Raw genomic sequence first — 23,846 nt, forward strand, 5'->3', positions numbered from 1 at the left:
AACGAATCGGAAGCGACTCGGTGAGTCAGAAGGCTGACTCGACGAGTCAGGGATGTTTAATGAAAAACCCTAATTTTGGAGTTTGTCCCTATATAAGCCTCATTAAACGCTCTTGTAGCCTCCCTTAACATCATAAGAGACTGTATACGGCCGCAAACTCCCTCGTGTGTAAAGTGTGTGCATTTGAGAGCTTGACTTTGGGAATTTGGGAAGGAATCCAAGCTTGGAGAAGAAGAATCAAGGGGAAAACATTGGATCTAGCACCTAGTTCGTCTTCGGCATCAAATTGTGGTATGAATCTGTTACCTTAAGCCTATATTCTAATTGGGAGTTCATGACCCAACTTTGAGGAAATGGAAGCAAGCCTAGATCTGGACCTATCACAAGGGTATGGTTCCATATCTGAACCTCACTAGGTCCCAAATATCATAAAGTTGCATGCTTTATAAGCTTATTCCCTCCCCATGAATGAAAACCTTGTTGGAGGATTAGTTTTGTTGTTTACGGCTATGAAAGGCCGTGCATGCACGTAGAGTTTGTAACTTTACGTGAAATCTACAATAGGAGATGATGGATCTAAAGTTTGGGAGCTTAAGTCCCACTGGAAAGGACCGTAATCATGATGAACTTTGGGGGACTCGACGAGTCGTGCAAGTGACTCGGCGAGTCGAGAGGGTTTTCTCGTTTACGGCCAAGGGTGTACGGCCAAGGGTGTTCGGCCAAGGGTTTACGGTCAAAGGTGTACGGTCGGTGGTTTATGGCCGTAAACACCAAGGAACTCGACGAGTCCCTCGGGTGACTCGGCGAGTCGACGAGTTAAGCAGGGAACCCGACGAGTGAATGATTGTACTCGGCGAGTCAAGGTCAATATGGACTGTTGACCTTGACTATAGACTTTGACTTTGACCAGGGTTGACCCTGGGGGTATTTATGGGACTATGCTGAGATATTTACTCATTGATTATAAATAGTTTGGGAAGAGCAGCACAGGCATACCTGAATCCAGTTTTCTAGTTCAGCCTTTGAGAGGTGAGTCTTCTCACCATACCAATGGGTCTAAGGCACCAAGGCCGGCCCATTTTGCGATAGTTGGTTTACTTGTTATGTAACATCCATAAAAATCAGACCAAATTTAAACTTTTCAAAACATTAAAGATCCATTAATGATTACAAATTCTTTTTCCAAAATAGTTTATATCAGAGTTTTCCCCAGAACCATAAACAAGGCAGGAGGAGCTGTACGATCATGCCTTCGCCTTGCCGCGATCCCCTGATGTACCTGAAACAATAAACTGAAACTGTAATCCCGAGAGCTTAGTGAGTTCCCCCAAAATACTGATACACTGCACATAACACGTATATAAACAACAGCTTGTACTGGGTCCACCGCTTTGTAGACTGGATCACCCCTGAGCCCACAGTGTGAGTCTGGATTGCCTTACTGGCCCACAGCTCACATCTGGATTGCCATCGAGCCCACAGTACGAGTCTCCCTTAGCCCGTAACTGGAATGCTCCCGGGTTTGTTGGTTACCACACGAAGCAGTATCACCTCAACCCATCCCACATAACATATCAACATATAACATAACCACTGGGCATGCAGATAATCATATAACAACACAGGTAGTCCTACGGATCTACCTAACTGGCATAACCACTGAGCATGCAGATAATCATATAACACACAGGTAGTCCTACAGATCTACCTAACTGGCATAACCACTGAGCATGCAGATAATCATATAACACACAGGTAGTCCTACAGATCTACCTAACTGGCATAACCACTGAGCATGCAGATAATCATATAACACACAGGTAGTCCTACAGATCTACCTAACCGGCATAACCACTAGCATGCAACATTAACTTCATACTCAACATACTAACACTGCTAGGATAACATATTCATTGGGCCGACCTTGGTGCCTTAGACCCCTTAGTATAGTGAGGATAACTCACCTCACAACTGTCGTCTGAAACTAGAAAGCTCAACTCCCGAATCACCGCCACAAACCCCACCACCTATACCAAACATATCATAAGGTTTATAAATTCCTGACTACCCCAAAAGTCAACTGGTCAACCCTTGGTCAAAGTCAAAGTCAACTGTCAAGGTCAACAGTCCATGTTGACCTCAACTCGTCGAGTACCCTCAGCTACTCGCCGAGTTTCTTGCAATACTTGACCGCTCGCCGAGTCACCAGAATGACTCGTCGAGTTCCTAAGGCTCGTGGTCGAAGCTCCACGACTACTCGTCGGGTTTTTCCTTCTTGCAACTCGACAAGTCCACATGGATCCATTAATTGGGAAACCTTAACTGACTCGCCGAGTTGTTCATCCAACTCGTCGAGTCTACGTCAATCTTCATCGGGGTCGCCGAGTTGTTCATCCAACTCGTCGGGTCCATGCCCATCTTCATATGACTCGCCGAGTCGACCATGCGACTCGCCGAGTCCCTTCAGTCCTTTAACCATACAGATACTTTTTAAGCCATGCCAAGGCTCCAAATTGCAGATCCAACTTCCTTAGGCATGCTTATCACGTAAAGTTGCAAACTTTACGTGCATGCAAGGCTTTTAAGGCCCTTAAATGACAAAACTAAGCTTGCAATGAAGTCTCACACTTGAGGGAAGGCTCATACTAGTCAAGGCTGATAACTTTATGGATCTAAAGGCCAATAGGAGTCCAGATCTGAAGTTACAACTTCAGATCTTGGCTCAAACATAAGAAGCCTTTCATAAAACCTATCCAAAAGAGGTTAAAAGAGAGATGAGCCAAGGAAGCAGCTTAGTACCTTCCAGAGAGTGACAACTGATGAATCTCTTAGCTCCCCACGAGTTCCTAGCCTTGATTTCCTTGCTTCCCCAAGTGTTTCCTCCTCCAAAATTCCTCCTCCAAGCTTGAACACCCCAAAAGAACACACACACACGACTTAGGGTTAAAGAAGGACAAGAAGCAGTAAAGGGGAGGCTGGGGAAGGCCAATGATCCTTTAAATAGGGTGCAATGCCCCGGGATTTAGGGTTTCATCTGCCAGCTCCTACTCATCGAGTCACTTCTTGGACTCGGCGAGTAGGTCACTAAAATACATTGACCAACCCGCTGCTACTCGACGAGTAGGGCAACCAAATCGTCGAGTAGACCTTGAATCAAGGAAATTCTTATACAAGATCGATACCTGAGAATCAGGGCGTTACAATTCTCCCCCACTTGAACTAGACTTCGTCCTCGAAGTCTGCTGCGACGAACAGCTCCGGGTAGTGCTCCCGCATCTTTGCCTCTAGTTCCCACGTCCACTCGGACCCTCTCCGATGTTCCCACTATACCTTCACCAAAGGTATCTCCTTGTTCCGCAGAACTTTCATCTTCCTTTCCAGTATGGCCACAGGCCTCTCCACGTAATTCAGGCACTCATCGACCTGAATATCATCCAACGACACCACTACCTCCTGGTCCATAATGCACTTTCGCAACTGCGAAACATGGAAAGTGTTGTGAATCCGACTAAGCTCCTCCGGTAGCTCTAGCCTGTAAGCCACCTTGCCAACCCTGGCAATGATCCTGAACGGCCCAATGTAACGGGGACCCAATTTCCCCCTCTTTCTGAAGCGGATCACGCCCTTCCAGGGTGAGACCTTCAGAAGTACCATATCACCGACCTGGAACTCTAACTCAGATCGGCGCCTGTCGGCATAGCTCTTCTGCCTACTCTTAGCAGTCTGCAATCGCTGCCTAATCTGCTGAATCTTTTTGGTAGTCTGCAGAACTACCTCCGTCCGTCCCATCACTCGGTGTCCAACCTCACCCCAACAAACCAGGGTGCGACATCTCCGTCCATACAATAGCTCGAAAGGCGGGGCGCCAATGCTGGAATGATAGTTGTTGTTGTAGGTGAACTCTGCAAGCGGTAGGTGGGAATCCCAACTCCCACCGAAGTCAATGACACACGCCCTCAACATATCCTCGAGGGTCTGAATGGTCCGCTCGCTCTGACCGTCAGTCTGTGGATGGAATGTTGTGCTAAAGTGCAATCGCGTACCCAGTTCCTCGTGGAACTTCTGCCAGAAATGGGAGGTATACCTAACATCTCGGTCGGAGATAATGGAGACGGGAACCCCATGGCGAGACACGATCTCGCGAACGTACATGTCGGCCAACTTCTCGACTGACGAACTCTCCCGAATAGCCAAGAAATGGGCACTCTTGGTCAATCGATCCACGATGACCCATATAGCATCAAATCCCTTCGCCGTCCTTGGAACTTGGTAATGAAATCCATCGTGATATGTTCCCATTTCCACATGGGAATCTCTAGAGGCTGCAGCTTACCATGCGGCCTCTGATGTTCAGCCTTGACCATCCTGCAGGTCAAGCACCTCTCGACATACCACGCGATTTCTCACTTCATACATGGCCACCAGTAACTCAAACTCAGGTCTCTATACATCTTGGTGGCCCCGGGTGAATAGAAAAATGAGACTTATGAGCCTCCTCCATGACCGTCTGCCTGACCCCACCAGACATCGGAACCCAAACCCGACCGCATCGGGTCAATAATCCCCGACTATCCTGTACAAACCGGGTATTCTCACCCTTGATCCTCTCCAGCTTCCAATTCTCCGGTCGCATGCCCTCAACCTAGTCATCTCTAATCAAACTCACAAGCGGAGCATCCACAGTTATCCTCATGCATCTCGCTGGGGTGGAAGACCCAGCTGACTTGCGGCGCAAAGCGTCCGTCGCCACATTCTCTTTACCGGGGTGGTAAAGGATCTCACAATCGTAGTCCTTGACTACATCCAGCCACCTGCGCTGCCTAATGTTCAGGTTCGGCTGATCCATGATATGCCTCAAGCTCTTGTGATCCGTGTATATGGTGCAACGGACCCCGTATAAGTAATGTCTCCATATCTTGAGAGCGAACACTACTGCTCCCAGCTCCAAATCGTGCGTAGGGTATCTCGTCTCATGCGGCTTCAGCTGCCGCGATGCATAGGCTATCACTCGTCCTCTCTGCATGAGGACCGCCCCCAAACCTGTGATGGATGCATCACAAAACACCACAAAATGGTAGAGATAGCCGTATGGCTAATGGTAGAGACGGCCTTATGGCCAATGGTAGAGACAACCTTTATGGCTGATGGTAGAGATAGCCTTTGTGGCTAACGGTAGAGATAGCTTCATGGCTAATTGACATGTGATATGTGGTAGAGGTAGCTTTATAGCGAATATGATATGTGGTTTGTGTGGGGTATGCTCTAGGGGACTCACTAAGCTTTCAACTTACCGTTTGTGGATTTGTTTCAGGTACTTCGGAGTCCAAGGGTAAAGGCAAGGCGTGATGATGCGGCATGCACTCTATCTCTCTTTTCCGATCTGGTTTGGGGGACACTCTGATGTTTTGAAAATAATAATGTTGTAATGTTGATGGTTTTGAAAACGATTATTGGAATCTTTACGTTTTATGAAAATGGTTGACTAATTAAAAATGAAAAATTTCTTTGTAAAATTTGGGTCGTTACATGATAAACCACCTTAAGGAAGTCAAATCTAACTATTGGAGTAAAGTCTTAACCGTTTAAGAGATGAATGAGAAAGTTGGCTAAGTTGGTGGAGTACGCTGGGCGTACAAGCCCTAAAGCGAGTACGTTGAGCGTACGAGCTGAGTACGCCCCGCGTACTCAGCAGATAGGATTCAAACATGTAGGCTCCTCGGTGTTGGGCCATATTTGTACTCTAGATAATTAGGGCCTTGTTGGGCCATCAAAATATTATTTTGGGCTAAGGAGATTTTATTGGACCTTGGTTGAAGCCCCATGAAGGGGTTTGAGCCCAATTTGGAAATTTAGGGCCATATTTGGGTCTTGGATGATTATTTTGGAATTTGGGCTTTTTGGACATTTGGATTGGACTTTAGCCTTGGGCCAAGTTAGGGAAAGGGTAAAAAGATCTTTTACCCTAGTTGGACTCTTAGAGTGGGTCGGGATCTAATTATTAATTGGATGTTATTTTGTGATAGCGCGGGGATTTTAGCGGGCCAGCAGCCATAGATTTTTCTGGGAGATTCAGCAGTGCGAGGTGAGTCTCCTCATTTGGTTTAGCGGGTCTAAGGCACCAATGTCGACCCATGATCTGTTATGCTAGAATACTAGATGTTTGTGTGACTCTTGTATGTGTATGTGCTTGTATGCTTACTGGGTGGGGCCCGATGGTTACTCTGTATGCTATTATATGTTACGCTTATAAGATTTGTATGTGGGCGGGGCCCGTTATACGTGTTTGGGCAGGGCCCGTTATACTCATTGGGTGGGGCCTGTTATACTTAGTGGGCGGGGTCCGTTATGCAAGTGTGGGGGGGGGGATACACTCATTGGGCGGGGCCCATCATGTGTTGATTTATGTATCGTATGTGGTATTTTGGGGAACTCACTAAGCTTTGTGCTTACGGTTTTTAGTTTATGTTTCAGGTACTTCAGGATCGAAAGGGAAGAGTCCGGGATGATTGTAGAGCACACACCACCTTATTCCGCATTTTGAGATTTACTCTGATATATTTTGATGTAGTGACTTACTTTGATCTTTTGGGGTTGTATGGAAATGTTTAGATTAATGTTTTTATTAAATAAAAAATGAAATTTTTGGGTCTTATTTTTGGGACCTTACACCATTATCAAATAATATGGAAGCATAAATATTTTTGATAAGAAACATACCAGTACCCACAGTTGGTACCTGGCGAGCATCTCCAACACCTATCACAAATGCTCTTCCTTTGCTACCCTGGTACTTCAGTTTCGGGGAGTTCTTCTTGAAATGACCTGGTTGATCGCATTCGAAGTAACTTCGGCTTCCTCCTGCAGGAGTGGTTGAGGTTGTGTCATCCAGGGCCTTTCTACAAAACTTAGAGGTGTGACCTTTTAAGTTATAGTTGTTGTAGACCATACAATTTACGACATGGTGGAAATTGCACTTGGTACTATGGGGTAAAGTTCTAGCGTAGGGCTTTGATGGAGTGAAAGTGTTTATGATTGAGGCGTACACAACCACAGATCCTGGATTTGGTTTGCGATGCTTGAAGTTCCCCTTTGACTTGCCATGGAGCTTCCTTTTTGTACTCCCAACCTGGTTCTTTGGAGTTTGTGGGGTTATGGTACCCTGACGGATACACTACTCAATCAATTGATAGGCCAATTACTTGGCACTACCAAAGGTAGTGGGTCTGTATGCAGTAACCAAACCTCGAACTTGTGAAGCTAATCCCCAGGTGTACCTTTCAGTCTATTTGTATTCCGGGTTCACCATTCCCGGGCAAAGATTTGCGAGGTCGTTAAATCAGGAGGTGTAAGCAGTCACCTCCAATCCTCTCATGGTAAGGTTCCAATTTATAGAGAATGATCGATCCCAAAAATCCTACAGATTTCCTAATTATAGAGTGATCGATTCCAGAAATCCTACAGATTTCCAAATTATAGAGAGAGAATTGAAATCCTGCCCATTTCAAATGATAGAGAAAGAATTTTGGAGACCACTGAATGATCTATTGGGAACTATGGTTCTTTGTTCTTCTTCGGGTTTAAGTGAACTAGGAAAATCTGAACGTTATCCTAGATTTTTAAGTATTTAAAATGTATATGTTGTTTTGGAGTTGATATAAGGTTTCTAAGGTACTAGGCTTCTGCAACGAATCTTGAGAGCATTCTTCAATCTCTAAAACTTTCAACCATTGTAGTATATCAAACTCCTTGCTCAAGGTTGGTTGTGCACCGGCCCGGCCATAAATAACATAGGGTTGAGTTGGTAGTTTTAGTTGGAGGTATGTTAGAATTTTATTAAGTGTTCTCATCGCGGGGCAGAGTATATATATATAAATCTTATATATTATTGTTGGCGAGGTTTGTAGTATTATAAAATTTTGTTTTGTACTCCAATGCTACCAAGTATAGACGAGGGCCATACAGGAAACACCGGAGGGCAGGACCATTTTAGCAATTAAGCCGTTCTGAAATCCAACAACCCTATGCGGCCCTTCAAACCAGATTCCCCGTACCATAAGTAACCAATAAGTAGTGTAATTAATAATAATAATACTTTTATTAAAAAGATGGTTGCTATAGTTGTATTCCCCTTTCGAGGATAAGAGTTCTCTATAGCCAATTTAGCTCTAATACCAATTTGTCACACCCCTGGCCGAGGTGGTGGAACACGTCGGGCTGTGCGACTAAGTTCATGGATCACAGGTAAACTAAATATATAGGACAAGTACAACAATAAACAAAAGAGCATTCGTGTTCCATCTTGATATATGAATACAAGGTTCTTACAAATAATAATAGTACATGAATTGCTTTAACAGATAGGCATATAATACAACAAAGAGTAAACTAGGTCACCTGTAATCCAATCCGTCTTGAATGCATGTTTAGTGATTTCCATAGAATACATGTAGTTTTGAGGGTCAACACAAGGTTGGTGAGAGTTACAGGTTTTCTGCTAACAACAATAATACTTTTAATAAGTCTAAAAAAAGTATTATCTTTGTATGTATAACAATAGTCAAAACTGTGTTTGCAATGAGTCTTTAAAAGCCAAAGTGTATCTTTTGTATAAGTAAATCCATACTTAAAACTATGTTTGTAATGAATCCTTGAATGTCCTTGAAAATTAAACCGTTAGTTACATAAGTAATCTCATACTTAAAATAGTTTTGAAAGCAACCAAGCTCATGGTTTGTAGTGTGAGAGAGAGAGAGAGATTCTGGTTAATGTTTATAGGGAATCCTATAACCGAGCTATGTGACTGAATGTACCCCCTACAATGCTTCATTGGACATTGTAGTAACAATTATAGACACTTATCACCCACTTCGATTGATCGGTCGATGTTGTAGCTAGCAACTGCAGGTGGGGATGTCAACCTCGTATAGATCTATATATATGTATCTCGCTCCGAAGATTAACGGTTATAGTAGTGTGGGTATGCTAAGTGTTTAGACTCAGCTAATGAATATAGTCTCACTAAAAAGCCCTTAACTAAAAAGTATGTGAATAACTCTCAGCCCTAACTTAATTGTGGTTAAGTCACTAGGCATAATGAATTTCAATGTATAAAGTTTATAAAAGCCAAGTATGCTTTGTATGCATGTAAACGTGTAATGTACTCGCTTTTATAAAGATGTATGTTTACAAGTAATGAACATATGTACATGTATAAACTTTATGTATTTAAACATATAAATATACGTGAATAGTAATAGCTTGAATCTTTGAAATACTACAAAGTTTTATAACGTGCTTGTTATAATATGCAATCTCACATAAAAATCATATATTTTTGTATCATGCAACATTTGTCGTGTGGACTAGTTATTTCACGATAAAATAACCATAATACGTATATGAAAAGTTTATACTAGTTTATTTGTAACAATATGTTACATTGCTTAATAAAATTTTTATAAACTATACTGGTTGTATTTTCGCATAAAAGGATAATTTGTTTGTATAAACAAAGTATATAGGCACATGTATCCCCCCCACCCCACCCGAAATATTTATAAATATTAAAAGGAGCCGTAAGCACTCACCCTTGAAGCGCGAGTTCGAGTTGTTCGAATTTGGTTTCTTTTGAGAAGCTTGACGTGAGAAACCGCAAAGCAACCATTCTTGAGTTAAAATAACCACTGGGACCATTTTGTAGCATTTTTTTTAATTAAAGGGGTTGTTTTAAATAAACCAAACTATCGGAGAGCTGATTTGGTCAAAATAATACACCAATGGCTGTTTTTTTATCTTAAAATCACAATGAGGGGCTGATTTGAACAAATGGGTTTAATATTTGGGGGGTTTGGGACTGATTTCTAATGTTTTGGTCAAATGAGGGTTAATGTTGTCATTTTTAAAAGAACTTAGAAGGGATTAGGGCTTTTATGCCCCCGTCTTTGATCTAATCGGGCATTTGAAAGGGAATATGAACGGTCAAGGTATTCACGAAGGAACACAATGGAGGTTGCGAGGTCCGGTGGATTCCGATCGATTGTAGGCTGAGGTTGCGTCTCCGGGGTCGACGAGACCGAAGCAAAGAAGTAACAAAGCAGCAAGCTCGTGCTCCATCTTGTCCGGATGCGAGGTGCAAAGTCTGGGCGTTGCAAGCAGCAGTAGCATCGAAGACGAGACCTTCGGAGGTTTGTGTTCGATGGGAACAGAAGAGAAAGAAAGCGAGGGGAGGTGGTCCGAAAGGGATTCCGGGATTGTCGATAGGTGGTGCTTCTGTCCAGCTGTAAGGTGCGAAGGCGTGGGATTCGGTGTGGCTAAGAGGTTGCGATAGGAAGGAGGCCAGAAAGGGGTTCAGTTAGAACAAGGAAATCAGGTGGGTGCTTCGGTGGGTTTTGCTCGACGGGAAGAAGGGAAAAGGTCTCCGGTAACATTCTTGCTTCATCACTCTATATTTTTTGTGTGATGTTTAACAATGATCGATAGGGCTATTTGGCTTCAGCCAGAAATAATAGTGATCAAAAGGTGTTGGAGTGTTGTTCTCCTTTTTCTTAAACGATCAATGGAAGGGAATGACAGCAAAAAAACCCATCTCTGGTGCTGGTACGATGCAGTAGGATAATTGAACAGTGTTTAGGAAAACATCTAGGCTTTCTTTTAGTTAGATGAACACTCCAAATTGTACAATTGATTGGTAAAGTGTATAAGTTTCATTTTGTTTTGGCTGTCAATTAAGGAGGTGTATTTGATTTTAACTTTGCAAACAATGTTAATTACTTTAATCATTTTATGAATTTATGTTGAAAAAACCTCATTTTTTAAAATGTATTGTTTATTTATTAAACGGGTTATATGGGTTGGGTTTGACCCTTTAACTTGTGAACCCGCGAACCCATATACTTAAACGGGTTATATGGGTTGGGTTGGGTTGATGTTTCCAACCCACCAACCCGTGACCAGCCAACCCGTCAACCCATATATTATATGGGTTGGGTTGAGGTTATGTTTTCTGACCCGCCAACCCGTGACCCGCCAACCCGAACCCAACCCAATTGTCAGGCCTAATTTTCAGAATACATTACCAATAATAGAAATCATGTCGAAATCAATAGTTTAAGGTTTCGCGATTAATAAATCTGAAAACGTCTGATTTTTCAACTTTTATAAATATTTTTACTAAAAATATTTCAAATATGAAATTAAATATTAGGCTATAGCCTGAGTCCAAAAATGCTTTCGGAATTTCCGTTTGAGATGTGCAAGTACCTCAACAGATAGAAACGGGTTTAGCAATTTTAAGAAATCAGTATTATACTGGTTTTGGATTCTCAAAAGGGTCGTATTTTTACATACAAACTCCGTTTTGGACGTTGTTTATATTTTCGGAAATAGGGAAACATGTACTACGAGACTACAATGTTTTTTTCTGACAACGGCTTAATACGAAATTTCAGTTTTTCAGACTCATTCCTAGGGTTGCAGTTTGAGCTGTTTGATTTGTTTGCCAGATTACATATTTGGAAGTAGGTATCTTATAATATTTGAAATGAACTCATTTATTTCACATAAGATGAACTAAAACTCAATGAGTCAAATTACCAAGAGATTTACTGTGAACTTGATCGTTCACATAATTTGACCTTGTTAAAATGTGTGATTTAATGTTGGTCAAACTTATAGTTGACTTCTTTTACAAATATTTTATTATTTTAGTTTGTGTATGATAAATTATTTCAAAAGATTGCAGGATTATACATTTGGGTCATATTCCAGGTTTGGATACTCCAAGGGTACTCAGACTTGGGTCAGGTAATTAAAATGAAAAAATAGATAAGAGTTCATTCAGAAAAAAGGAGTGTATCTGTTCATTCTCTCTCAAGTTCTTCTTACCTCAATCTGCGAAGTTAGGGTTTTATAGTCTTGTGAGAATGTTCATAATCTGGATCTGTTCTTGGTCTATTAAGTGTAATCTTTTGAGAGTAGTGTAGGAATTTGTAGTGAGATTTCTATTGTAAGTAAATGAAAACGTTCTGATCTATTAATAAGATAGATTGTTCATGTTGGGAAATCCTTTGTTTGTGATTTTGTACAGACCTAAATTCCGGGATGTCACAGATATCATCACATACTTGTTTACGACGCATTTGATCATTCGAGTGGCTCGGTCAAAACCTTATTGGTTCGGTATACTGGGTTGCTCGCGACACCGGCTCCGATGCCTTGTCCTTTTCCCATGGTTTGGGTTCGACTAGGCGGACTAGTTATGACGAAGGTGACATGCCTCACCCAAGTTCGAAGTGTTTTTTAATGATTCGAATTTGTGTCATTTCCATCGGGCTATGTGCGTAATTATTGATAATGGATAAGTCCGGACCCCAAATTGAATGCTTGATTTGACCGTTCTACCGTGCTATTTCTCATCATTGCCTACTTTATAACTGTCATTTTGAAATTTGAATATGTCTCCATATTTAATGGGTGCGTTGAACCGCTTTCTTCAAATGTCTTCCTGCTTTCGCCATTTTCATCTTGCTTTTACTCTGTTCCTTTGACTTCCATGTTATCTTCCTTCCATGGTGAAAGATAATTGTCGCATTTGCATGTGTCACACCTCCGGCCGGCAACAGAAGCGTCCGGTTGTGCGATGTTGTGATGTAGTACACAATTATTAAATATATTGAACAATACACAGAAGGTATAACACATCCATTACTTTTATTTGTTATATAACATGTTACATCCACCAAAGTGCAGGTAGCGAATTTCACCTTGCAGAAATTGATTTCAAAAATAGACTCCATCTTTTCTATCCTTCGGGTTAATCCAACTACACCCTTGTTTCCATAGAAGTATTCCGGCTTACAATTCATGAAATCCTTATACGTAAAGGCCCTTGGTGGACCTCGATTTTCTCCTTGAGAACTTTCACATCTAGTCCCTCTGCCCGATCCTGTATTCCTAGCGGCTTCAAAGTTAGCCATTGCGTCTGCGACGCGTTGGGCTACCAGTGCTTCTATGGCAGCTGGATCTATAGTTACAGAATTCAGGTTTGTCTAGGGTCCTGGTTTGCTTCGGGTGACTCTCATAGGCAATATGTTTTTATTTTAATATCAGGGTAGGTGTTAGTTATCAAGAACCTTTACTAGTCGTTCGTATGAAGCGATGGTTCAGTATTAGTGGCAAGAGTTAGAATGATTTGTAAAAATTATCCATATAATTTTGTTATGTCGCACACAATCATTTCACAATGTAACATATTTCATTCATGAAATTCAAACTTTTCCATATATATACATATGTTTTGATTATAGATACGGATTTTTACATCGTGATTTCTAGAATCACACAGAATGTGTGGTTAGGACAAGAAAATTGAGGTATACTACATCCAAAAGAGACAAAAAGTATACTACTAGCTTGCTTACAAACTTTTTCGTAACCCTAACCCAAAAACACTTCTTCTAGAAATCCCTGCTAGAGTCGTCTACCAGAATCCAAGATAAAAAACCAGAAGCACTATCACCTGCACCACCTGACGATAAACATAGTCAATCATCATATCTGAGGCATAGATCCTCGCCGCAGACACCACAACTCCCTCCTCCAATATCTCCATGCAAAGCTCCATCTCTCCCATCATAATCTGTTGCACCTGGATCTGTGAGTGTGCCTCCCCCAAGTGGTCATATACATGTAGGACTGTCATCTCATGTGGTCATATCCACCACGTCGTGGTCTCATCTCAGTTAATTTTTAGTTTTGTGATTTTATTCCTTTTACACGTCTATGTTTTGCTTTGTTTTTACTACAATGATTTATGACCCGAGGATCTAAAACTTTAATAGTTCCACCACTTCAAGATCCAGAATCCGCTTTTCATAAAAAGAAGAACAAGAAAGCCAACAAGTCAACAAGCACTTTTCAATCGGAAAAAGAATTTGAAAGTTTCGAGAGGACGTCTGAAAAAGAAGGGAATTGGATACGAGCCAAAAACATCTACCGAAGAAAGTTCAGACGAAGAGATAAAAATCAAGGTTGAAGAGATGGCGGATATCACGAGTATGACGATGGGGGATTACAAGAATAGGATACGTGAAGAACATGGACCAGGTCCTGTTCCACCCGAGATACGAGCTGACAGAGGTTTCGAACTCAAAGAGAATATTCTATCAATGCTCAAGGATATACCTTTCGCCGGGAAAGAATATGAAGATGCTTTCAAGCATATTGATGAAGTGAAGGACATTGCCAACTACTTCAATGTTCCTAATGTTCCAAGAGAAGCCGTGTTACTTAGGATGCTTCCAGTGACATTTACCAGTGAAGCCAAGGTTTGGTTGAAGTCACTTGCACCCGAATCAATTACTACGTGGACAAATCTTCGTGATGCTTTTATTGAAAAATTTAGTCCACCTTCGAAGATCTCAAAGCTTAAAAAGAAGCTTGCTAACTTTCAACAAGAGGTTGGAGAATCATTGTATGAAGCATGGGAGAGATACAAGGGCTTGCTTAGAAGTTTCCCTCAACATGATCTTAATGTCCAACAAGATGTGTCCATTTTCTATGACGGAGTGAATGTCACAACAAGACAACTTCTTGACTCGCAAGGGCCAATGACAAAGAAGGAGCCGGCTACCATCAAATAATTGATTGAAGACTTTGCCAAGCACTCACGTGAGTACCACAACCGAAAAGAGGATGTTACTAGATGTAAAGGAAACGGAGGGAACGAGAATATGTTAGCGGTTTTGGCAACGTTAGAAAATATGGATAGAAGAATGACAAAATTGGATCAATCCATTCATTCTATAAGAGTTGGGTGTGATAATTGTAGTGGGCCACATTTGACCAAAGATTGTGATTTGGACGAACATGGGAACAAAAAGGCACAAGTGTTTTACTCTACTGGTGACAAGTATAATGAAGATTGGAGGAAGCCCAAAAAGGAGTGGTTGTCGTATGAAGAGTAAAAGAAGAAAAAATATGAAAAGTATAGACAAACAGGTCGGGGTTTCTACCAAAAAGAACAACCACCTCCCGAAAAAAAGATGGATTTTGAGTCGGTGCTTCATAGGTTTATGGAAGTCTCAGAAAAAAGGCATGATGCTACTGATGCTAATGTGAGAAATCATCAAGCTTCCATCAAGAATACAGAGACTCAACTTTGGCAACTACCAACAATTGTTAATGAAAGGTTACCGCCTAGAAATCAAGACTAAAAATCACAACCTCATGTAATGGCAGTGTACACCGAAGAAGAGGTTCATTTTGAGCCATTTATGACCCAAGACACAGCTACTATGCAGCCCAATTTGTGTTTGAAAGAAGAGAAGCCCGGAGCCAACAGAGGAAAAAATGAATCGAACTCTGATGATTCACCACGTCGTGGTCTCGATAGGACAAAAAATTTTCACTTCTTAATTCGTATCAGCCTCCTTTGCCATTCCCATATCAATCAATTAACCCTTTTCTGGAGCCCGAACAAAAGAAGTTTATGGAACAAGTGCTTTCACTCTCGATAAATGCCTCATTCCTCAAATCCATGGAAAAGCTTCCAAAGTTTTCAAAAGATGTGATGAATAATCACAAGGAGTTGGAAAAGGCATCAACCATAGTGCTTAATGAGTTATGTTCAGCTGCTATCATCAATGGATTTCCAATAAAGATGGGAGATCCAGGGCAACATACTTTGCCTTGTGAATTTGGAAATTATGTTTCTATAAATGCTTTAGTCTATTTGGGGGCAAGCATCAACCTTATGCCTTATTATTTCTATCAAAATCTCGGTTTACCAAGGCTCCAAGACACAAGGATGACAATGGGAATGACTATTCACTCAACCACATACCCATGAGGAATAACTGCAGATTTGTTAGTAAAGGTGGGGAAGTTAGTTTTTCCGGTCGACTTTGTGGGTCTCGATATGAAGTAAGACGAAGACCTTCCCGTTATTTTGGTATGGCCATTTTTAAGTACTGCAAGAGCTCTAGTTAACGAATCAAAGCTCACACTTCGTGTGGAAGATGAAGCAATTACTTTCGAAATGATTCCAAAAGTAAGTCATGAAAAGCCAAGAGATGAAGTGTTAAAGATGGATAATGTGGAAGAAGATCTTGATGAGCTAGTTGAAGTTGAAAAGATGATGGAAGAAGAGTTGAAGGTTTGGGAAAAGCCCGATGGTTAAAAAGTAAAATGTTCTAAACCAAGAGCTTTAATACCTATGACATTTGAGGTGATCGCGTTTGCTACTCCCAAGGTTCGAGAGGATGAAGAAATTGATGAAGTAGAAGATGACTTATATGCAGAAGTTGAGATAATTGATGAATAAAATGGTGGTGAATTTTAGGAGCCAACTTTGTTCAAGATGGAGTTAGATAAGGAAGGACCTAAAGAAGGTTACTGATATGGGCTTATTTAGTCATAGAAATCATTCATTATCTTATTAATTATTGTTGATTTTATATCATTTTATGGACAAAAGGTACTTAATTAGCTTAATATTTCAATTTCAGCAATAAAAGACATGCTCGGGTGGAAAAGGAAGCGGAACTAGCGATTGGAAGCTTGGATCTTGGATTTTGAAGAAAGAAGGATGTTGCTGGACAGCTTGACCCCTCGTCAGTGTTTTGGCCATATCTCATGAACCGTAACTCCAATTGACGAGATTCAAATTATTCTGAAAACTAGACACAATTTCGGACGACTTTCGTGTTTTGAGAAAATGTTGATTCCAAACGGACTAGGCGAGTAGGGTCTACTACTCGGCGAGTCGTATCGAACTTTCGCGATTCTGGACGCGCTGACTTGCCGTACACGGGTTTTAAGTGACGGACTCGCCGAGTAGGTCACTGGACTCGCCGAGTAGCCTCTGTTTTGTGAAAATCTATATAAAGGGACTTTCAGATCGATAACCTAGCATATAGAGGAACCCTTGGAGGCTAAGATACGATTGAAAGCGCTGGTGAAGCTCTGGAAAGTGAAGAATCAACCCTACATTCGATTTTGAGGAGAATTAAGGCAAAATCAACTTTACTCTTTACCTAATCTCTTGTTTGAACTATGTTTTTACCAATTGATTTCGTTTTTGAGTGTTTTACTGCCTTAATCATGAGCTAAAACCTTTTAGCTTCTGTTTGGGGAGACAATGTTGAAACTATGGTTTGATTAATGGTAGGATTGATTTAATATTGGTGATTTTGTTGATTCTAGCTTGTTAAAGAACCTTATGTGTGAATGATAACTAATTTTCTGTTAATAGGAAGATAATTAAATAGTATGAACATCTTTTAATTATCAACCCCATATGTTTATGTGACCACTTTATCATATGTCTAGGACTAACGAACGTGAAACTAGAATTAATAAGAAAAATTAGGTAAATTCATGTGTGAGCTTGTTTGATGACCATCAGCAAGAGGTTAACTAAAGGACCAATTTAGTTAGCTATTACAAGTCTAAATTAACCCGAATAAATAATCTAGTGAATTAAATTAATCTAGACAACTGATCACTGTTTGAGTTAGTTTGTTTTCTAAGGATTATCGTAGCGAACGCAAGGCTAATCACTTGAATCGGTAGCCAATAGAAGAATTAATCCATTGCACTATTACCATAATATCAACCATAGGATCAATTGAGTTGAACTAAACAGAAGTCCCCTTCGTTATTGAATTGAGTTGAATCTTTGCTTATCTAGTTTTTAGTTAAGTAGTCTAAGTATTAGTTGTTTAAGTTTCTAGTCTTGCAAAACTAGAGAAACCCCCTTTCTATTACTTGTTTTATTTAGATAATATTAACATTTCTTTTAATTGTTTACCGTTCCCTGTGTTCGATACCCTACTTACCTGAACTAAACTGTTAATCGATAGGTACACTGCCTTTCGTGTGTTCGTCTTTGTGTTTAAGTTAGTAGGATTAAAACTAGTTGGTTTTACACACATCAAGTTTTTGGCGCCGTTGCCGGGGAATGGTTCTAATTTATTTTTTTTTTAAAAAAAAAATTTGTTGATTAATTTTTTTATTTAGTTTAATTTTTATTTTTATTTTTATTTTTATTTATTATGTATTTTCCAAATCTCGATGCTCTTGATGCTTTTCTTGAGGAAGTAGTACAGGAAATTGAGCAAGAAGATGAGGAGTATGACTCAGATGAAGATTTGAAGAAATTTGGAAGATGGTTAGATAACATCTTGCCCAACACACAAGGGACATCTGAGTCACAAGAGCTAGAAGATGAGGAATATGACTCAGATGATGATTTGAAGGAATTTGGAAGATGGTTAGATAACATCTTGCCTAATAAACAAGAACAATTTGAGTCACAAGAGCTAAAGTTACAAGATGAAGAATTTAATCCAGAAAGAGATTTGGAGGAGCTGGAAAGGTTGTTAGCAGAGAGGTCGGACGAAGAACAAGAACAAGCTGAATTGCAGGAACCAAGTTGTGGTTTGACCATTACCACGACATGGTCCCCTGTTCTTCCGGTTTGTGTTTCGAAGCATGGGGTGACGATTCCAACTTTGGAGAAAGTTCTGAAGCGCGATCCATTTATGATTAGTACCCGACCGGTCCCAACCCTTATCAAGATTCTTGGGTTTTATATATTGAAGCTCGTTTGGCCAATTTTTGAAGCAAAGAGTCGAATTTTACAAATTGGTCCAAAGAAAATATTTAATGCAATGGATGGATGGGCATCGAATTTATTAGAAGTTTATTAAGTTGAGAGTCCAGCTAAAGACTCGCACAAAAAGAAGCGCTTGCGGGAGGCAACCCGTCATTAGAGTTTGCTTTTCTTTTTCTTTTTAAACTTCTAGTTTATTAGGGTAATTTAGGATTTTAATTTTGATGTTTGTTTTCGTTTTTCTATTACTTGTGTGTTGTTTTGATCTTTTCAGTTTGAAGCTTAGGATTGCATGTGAGGGTCTAGAGTCAAGGTTGACGAAGCGAGAAATCGAGTCTAGGCGAGAGAGGAAACGAAGTTTTGAGTCAAGCTATGAGTCCAATAGATAGAAGGGTTAAAGAGTGTTTATTCCCTGAAGAAAAATGAGGGAAATTATTAGTTTATATAACCCCATACATCAGAAACGGACTTGGGCAAAATAAAATTTTTGTCACACAGCGGTCTACTCGCCGAGTGCATCTTATGGACTCGCCGAGTCCATGTGAAAATTCACGATTCTTCTGCCATTTACGCTTCAACTCGGCGAGTCTACATACTTACTCGACGAGTCTCTCATTCTTCTTACTTTTGAGCTGAAGATTTGATGACATTTGATATGGGCATTGGTTCTATTCTTTGAAGATCATTTTCCGAGCATTTCCAAGAGTTTTTCCCTTATATCTGGAGCTTTTATAAAGACTGTACCACACGAGATGTTGACACCCAAGACATGGATGAGCTGTTCCCATGTCTAAAGTCAGTTGAAGATGGAGCTGAAGAGAAGAGATATCAACCTCGCCACTACTATCCCAGGGGAGTTTGTTCCAATTCTCTCCTTGTTTTTATTGTTCTTTATCATGCATGATATGCAATGGGGACATTGCATAAATTAAGTGTGGGGTAGGGGGTTGGTTACACTAGTTAAATTTTAAAATTTTGCATAAAATTGCTAGGGCTAATTTAGATATTTTGGTAAAAACAATTAGGGATCATGCTAGTATTATATTTGATGATTCCATGAGGACCCAAATGTTTAGTTGAGCCTATATACGTTCTAATGCATTTGTGGCCCCCTTTATTCTAGTGAAATCATGGGACAAAAACACAACCTCGCTTAGTTTGAGGATCGCAATATGTTTAGCATCGTGTACTTGAAATGTATCCAGGAAAATTGTTATCATTAATCAATAAAGGTTGAAGTTGAGCGCCCCTGCTTAAGCATGTAGGTTTTGAGTGAAAAAAAAGTAAGTTACATGTTAAAAAAAAAGAGAGAGAATTACAAGAAAAGTTTAAAGAATTTTGGAGCATCAAAGTTAAAGTGTGAGATCAAAAGATCAAAATTCCGAAGAAATTCAAAAGTGAAGATACCAAAAATCAAAAGGTGGTGAATTCAAAGAAATCAATATCAAATGTCCAAGAAGTGAAGAATTCCAAATGAGCTCTATAGTGGTATCAAAAAGTTGTAATTGTCTAGATTATGTATGTTTGGGTTGCTCAACCAAAAATACCTTGAGGCTAGGAGGTTTTATGCGGATGGATTCGGAGGGATGCATAAAATGAGCATTGTTCAAAAGAAGTGGGCGAGTGTTTATGAGGATTGTGAGTATTTAGAATTGAGGGGGTCCTTAGGAAAAACTTTAGACACAAATGCATGCGTTGCGGTCTTGGCATAATGCATGCGTTCGATTGGGATTGTCTTATGTGGTATTAGTATGTTAAAATTCAGTTTTGCTTGGGGGCAAGCAAAAGTCAAGTGTGGGGTATTTTGATATGGGCTTATTTAGTCATAGAAATCATTCATTATCTTATTAATTATTGTTGATTTTATATCATTTTATGGACAAAAGGTACTTAATTAGCTTAATATTTCAATTTCAGCAATAAAAGACATGCTCGGGTGGAAAAGGAAGCGGAACTAGCGATTGGAAGCTTGGATCTTGGATTTTGAAGAAAGAAGGATGTTGCTGGACAGCTTGACCCCTCGTCAGTGTTTTGGCCATATCTCATGAACCGTAACTCCGATTGACGAGATTCAAATTGTTCTGAAAACTAGACACAATTTCGGACGACTTTCGTGTTTTGAGAAAATGCTGATTCCAAACGGACTCGGCGAGTAGGGTCGACTACTCGGCGAGTCGTATCGAACTTTCGCGATTCTGGACACGCTGACTTGCCGTACACGGGTTTTAAGTGACGGACTCGCCGAGTAGGTCACTGGACTCGCCGAGTAGCCTCTGTTTTGTGAAAATCTATATAAAGGGACTTTCAGATCGATAACCTAGCATATAGAGGAACCCTTGGAGGCTAAGATACGATTGAAAGCGCTGGTGAAGCTCTGGAAAGTGAAGAATCAACCCTACATTCGATTTTGAGGAGAATTAAGGCAAAATCAAGTTTACTCTTTACCTAATCTCTTGTTTGAACTATGTTTTTACCAATTGATTTCGTTTTTGAGTGTTTTACTGCCTTAATCATGAGCTAAAACCTTTTAGCTTCTGTTTGGGGAGACAATGTTGAAACTATGGTTTGATTAATGGTAGGATTGATTTAATATTGGTGATTTTGTTGATTCTAGCTTGTTAAAGAACCTTATGTGTGAATGATAACTAATTTTCTGTTAATAGGAAGATAATTAAATAGTATGAACATCTTTTAATTATCAACCTCATATGTTTATGTGACCACTTTATCATATGTCTAGGACTAACGAACGTGAAACTAGAATTAATAAGAAAAATTAGGTAAAATCATGTGTGAGCTTGTTTGATGACCATCAGCAAGAGGTTAACTAAAGGACCAATTTAGTTAGCTATTACAAGTCTAAATTAACCCGAATAAATAATCTAGTGAATTAAATTAAATTAGACAACTGATCACTGTTTGAGTTAGTTTGTTTTCTAAGGATTATCGTATCGAACGCAAGGCTAATCACTTGAATCGGTAGCCAATAGAAGAATTAATCCATTGCACTATTACCATAATATCAACCATAGGATCAATTGAGTTGAACTAAACAGAAGTCCCCTTCGTTATTGAATTGAGTTGAATCTTTGCTTATCTAGTTTTTAGTTAAGTAGTCTAAGTATTAGTTGTTTAAGTTTCTAGTCTTGCAAAACTAGAGAAACCCCCTTTCTATTACTTGTTTTATTTAGATAATATTAGCATTTCTTTTAATTGTTTACCGTTCCCTGTGTTTGATACCCTACTTACCTGAACTAAACTGCTAATCGATAGGTACACTGCCTTTCGTGTGTTCGTCTTTGTGTTTAAGTTAGTAGGATTAAAACTAGTTGGTTTTACACACATCAGTTACAAGAAGGGTACAAAAGTGAAAAAGCAAGGCAAAGGGGGAAGCGTAAACATAAGGAAAGTGCCAACAAAAAGAAGATGGAGAATTCAAAGAAGGCATACAAAAGAAGGGTTCAAGCTTACAAGCGTAAATGGAAGGAGAAAAAGAAGAAAAGGGAGATCCCACTCCCAACCGCAACAACATAGAGTGGGAAGGAGTCCGACTCACGACTCCTCAAAAAGAAGCGCTTTTCGGGAGGCAACCCGATGTTTAGAGTTTGCATTTTATTTTCCTTTTTGATTTCTTTCTAGTTTTTCATTTTTTTAGTGTTTATGTTAGTTTAACCAAATGATCATGTGTTTCTCTAGTCTTCTTATTTTATTTTTTAGTGTTAGAAAGAAAATATGTGAAGCGGTGAAGGAGCTTAATTGATGAAGAAGTCGTGCGATTTGGGAAGATTATACTTGAAGACCATGTTTTTGAATAAGTGTGGGGTTCCCACTCACTTGAAGAGAAGAATTTTGAAGAATATTACTGAAAGAAAAGATCAGGAATGGTCCTAAGCATTATGAAGAGTCGATGCATTATTTTGACTGTTGAAGACGTACTGAGCAAACACCACGACATGACCATCATCACCACGTCGTGAAAATTGTTTTTATCGCGACTGCATCCGACCAGACACCACGACGTGACATCACTTGACCACGCCATGGTGCTTTTGAAATTAGCGACCATGACCACAATTCATTTGACACCACGACGTGACGTTCCTATACCACGTCGTGGTAGGGGTTCATCACACTTTTTGAAGATGGTTCTTTGATTTATTTATATCTGGTACATATGCATTCACAAGAGAATAGTCCAGAAGTACTGTTTCTAGCCATTATATAAGAAGTCCAAGCTTTACCACACAACTTTCAAGAATTTGATCTCGTCACTACTACCCAAGGGGATTCTGTTCCAATTCTTCCTTTTTAATTTATGTTCTTTAATTGTTTTAGTATGCAATGGGGACATTACATCATTTAAGTGTGGGGGTAGGGGTTGAATATAGGAATACAAGCATATTGATAAAAATTTGAAAAATGAATGGGATTTTAGAAATTTATTAGAAAGATTTAAAATAATAATCTAAAAATTGAATCTAGTTTAAAAAATGGTCATGTTAAGATCTAGGTTGCTAGTGTTGTGTGGGACGATCCGATGCGAGCTTCAATGTTTATTTGAGCCAATATATGTTATAGTGAATTTGTGGCTTCCCTGTCCTAGTGAAATCATGGAACAAAAACACGACCTTGCTTAGTTTGAGGGCCACAATGTGTTTAGAATCGTGTACCAGAAATGTCTCAAGGAGAGCTTATGTAGTCATTGCACCTTAGACTAATACATCTAACCAATAAGGGTTGAAGTTAAGTTTCCTTGCTTAAGCATATGTTTTTTTGGATTTTTAGTTTGAAAGAAAAAAGTGAAAAAAGAAAAAGAAGAAAAAAAAAGTTGCAAAAAGTTTGAGTAAATAAGAGTCTACAAAGCAATGAAGATAAAGAAATATCATGAAGAAAAGTTTCAAATCGAAGACTCAAGAATAAGGCGAAATTTGCCAAGTTATTGTAAATATTATTTTCTAGGTTATTTTTCCATATGTATGCTTGAGGTTTAACCAAAAATACCTTGAGGTTAAGAAAGTTTTATGGGGATGGATTCGGAGGGATGCATAAAATAAGTGTTGTTCAAAAGAAGTGGGAAAGTGTTTATGAAGATTGTGAGTATTTAGGATTTGCGAAGTTCTTAGGAAAATATAGACACAAATACATGCATTGTAGTCTTGAAGTAATGGAGAAGCTCAAAATGGATTTTCTTGTGCGATTTTGGTAGCTAAAGTCTTGATATGATAATAATAAA

General features: G+C 39.8%; 1 non-coding gene across 1 annotated transcript; it reads right to left on the bottom strand.

Annotated features, from left to right (window-relative positions):
* Window positions 1-14,420: 14,420 nt before the first annotated feature.
* On the bottom strand, window positions 14,421-14,527 carry LOC145122966 (small nucleolar RNA R71). Its single transcript, XR_013714849.1, has one exon. It is a non-coding gene; the product is annotated as a small nucleolar RNA R71 (small nucleolar RNA).
* Window positions 14,528-23,846: the final 9,319 nt, after the last annotated feature.

This window comes from Lactuca virosa, chromosome 6 (genome assembly GCF_052849685.1).
Source record: "Lactuca virosa cultivar CGN04683 chromosome 6, Lactuca_virosa_CGN04683_v6, whole genome shotgun sequence".
NCBI classification, from domain to species: domain Eukaryota; kingdom Viridiplantae; phylum Streptophyta; class Magnoliopsida; order Asterales; family Asteraceae; genus Lactuca; species Lactuca virosa.